Source organism: Camelus ferus, chromosome 14, assembly GCF_009834535.1.
Source record: "Camelus ferus isolate YT-003-E chromosome 14, BCGSAC_Cfer_1.0, whole genome shotgun sequence".
NCBI classification, from domain to species: Eukaryota; Metazoa; Chordata; class Mammalia; order Artiodactyla; family Camelidae; genus Camelus; species Camelus ferus.
In genome coordinates, this window is record NC_045709.1 from 54,889,753 (window position 1) to 54,892,500 (window position 2,748).

At 45.9% G+C, this 2,748-nt stretch overlaps 1 pseudogene; it reads right to left on the bottom strand.

Moving 5' to 3' along the window:
* Nucleotides 1–1,075: 1,075 nt before the first annotated feature.
* Nucleotides 1,076–2,381, bottom strand: LOC102512348 (annotated as a pseudogene).
* Between the last annotated feature and the right edge of the window lie 367 nt (nucleotides 2,382–2,748).

Genomic DNA, 2,748 nt, shown 5'->3' on the forward strand with positions numbered 1-2,748 from the left:
TCAAGTGTCTAATAATTTTGGATTTTGCACTCAGCCACAATGTTGCCTGCATAGAATGATGTCATTTCTGAGCAGTTTTACATTAGCTATGGAACCAATGCATAACAAATGAATCATTTGTTTCTTGGCAACTTAAAAAAAATTAGCATCTTAAGTTGAAACAGAGAGGCTCTCTGGTTGTGTCCTTATTGTACAAAGAAAATACTAATCTCATTTATTCTTTATTGTTTCTTGAGGGTATAGCCCTTTGAGTGCCAAGATCTTCCCTCCCATATCCTTTTGGTCATTAAAATAAAAGCTCTAGAATATTTCAGCAGAGCCTCCATCCCTCTAGCCAACAGTTTGTGTCAACTTGATGTTTAATAGTGTCTTTTCTTATTTTGTGTATTTTTTATTAAGACTATTGAGTATTTAAGACATATAAAAATTGTAGAAAATAAGGCAGTAAAGGCCACAAATACCACATACAAAGATTAAACATAAAATACTATCAATAGAATCAAAGTTTTCTGTGAAAACTTTCCCAATCCTATTTTCATTCTTTTCTCCTCAATTATCTTGATTATGAAATTGACATTTAAAAATTTCATGGAGATTTTTATACTTTTTCCACATATCCACAAACTCCAAAATATACACATTTTTCTATAATAGTACTATACGGTATATATCTTTCTGCAACTTTAATGTGACAAAAAAAAAAGCTGTGAGATTAAATCATATTGATACATACAGCATTAGTCATTCATTTTCATTTTGCCATATTGCATTTCATTGTTTAAATATGTCACAATTTGTTAATCTGCTTATATTCTGTTTGTAGATACTTAGGGTATCACCACACTTTGATACTAAATGCAGTGCTCCCAAGAACATTCTTCTATTTTTTTTGTTGAGGTATAGTCAGTTAACAATATTGTGTCAATTTCTGGTGTTCCGCACAATTCTTCAGTCATATATGAATACACATATATTCATTTTCATATTCTTTTTCACCATAAGCTACTACAAAATATTGAATATATTTCCCTGTGCCCAAGGACATTCTTTTTCTTTTTTTTTCTTTTTTTTTTTTAGAAAAGGGGAAAGAGTTTATTGAAAACTATATACAGCTGGTCCAGCCCCTACCACAGGCTGCAGTTGGGTTGGTTCCTTCCACCCCTCAGGCAGTATCTCAGCCCCTGATGGTAGAGGCCAGGGCTAGGGTCAGGGCCCAGACTCCCTTGGGAAGCTTGACTGCCAGATCCCACGTGAATCTTCGTCTGTGAATTTATGACTCTAAATGGCCTGTTGGTGGTGGGCCGGGGACAGGGAATGGGTCCCTGCCCTGACCTAGTCAAACCTGGATAGGGGAACACTATTCTGAAACTTGGGCCCAAGAGGCCCAGCTAGTTTGTTGAGAACTCCTAGCTACTCCTCTCACAGGAGGCCTTCCTGGACACGGAGGCAAAGAGCCCCCGTACCATCCCACGCCAAGTGCCAGGCCCCATGGGCTGCATGGACTTGGGCTGGAGAAACCAGGCACCCTTCCACCCAACAGTGACTCAGGGTCCAGGGCTTCTGGAGCATTCCTCAGGCAGAAGACTTAGGGTTGAGAGGTGAGTGTTGGGGTGGTCATGGTGGAGGGCCCAGGACCCTCCTGGGGTGGGGGGCAGTTTTGGGGTCAGGGCGTCCCACTGTAGGAATAGTCTGCTTTGTGCATCACCAGCCAGTCATCCATGAAGTAGAAGCTGTCAGACTGTGTTTCATGGGGGTGACGGATCATCTCGTTGATTAGCTCCTCGGAGAAAGAAGGGGGAATTCGTAGATGTGCTCGCAGGTGTTCTTGCTGCTGGGGATGCAGAAGCCGAAGTGGAAGTCAAAGCTTTTGAGCAGCTGGTTGCAGGAGTGCCTCTCAGTCATGTGGAAGTTGTTGACAGGCTTGTCTCCCACTGTGAACCCCACTGTAGCTCCCACCTGCCTCAGGCGGAGGAAGGCAGGCATGAACTGGCAGCGGACAAAGCGCCCAGCACTGGGGTCCAGGTCCCACAGGTTGATGGGCAACCGCTCTGAGGCTGGGGGCTTCTTGATTTCGAAAAGGGCAGTGCCTGAATCCATGTCCCGAATCTTGAACCTGACGAAGTCAGTCTTGTGGATGTTTTCCTCAGGGGAGCACAGGTAGTCACCCGTGATCCGCTGCAGCCCCAGCACGTCCTCTGGCCCAATGGGCAGTTTCCTCTGCAGCGGCCCCAGCCGGGGCCCCAGGCCTGCCTCCACCTCCAACTTGGACCCGGATTTGGATTCTGCCTGCGGCTCTGGCTTGGGGTCCATGCTCGGCCTGAGGCCCCTGGAGCGGGCTGCACCCTCATCCCAGCCCCGCCGCCACCCTTCTTCACCTTCATGGCCTCGCGGGGCCGCGGCTTGCCTGCTGCCACCTCGGCTGCCTGAGCCAGCTGAGCCCAAGGACATTCTTATGTAAGTTTCTTTGTATACAAGTTTCTATAGTATTTTGTCAGCCAAGGGAGGCTGACATGGGGTTCTAGGAGGTGAGCAGCCCAAACGAAAAAATGCATGAGGAGTTGCCATACCACTGGACAGACTTCAGCCAGAGACATCATGGGGTTAACAACACTTTATTGCCACAGAGAGGTGAGCGCCTACGATGCATCTGTCCTGCTTTTATCTGTTTTCTGTCAGCACATGCGCGGTCAGAGTTTCTTTGTTCTTTAGGCTTACAGAATATCTCTAGCACATGCATACTTCTATTTT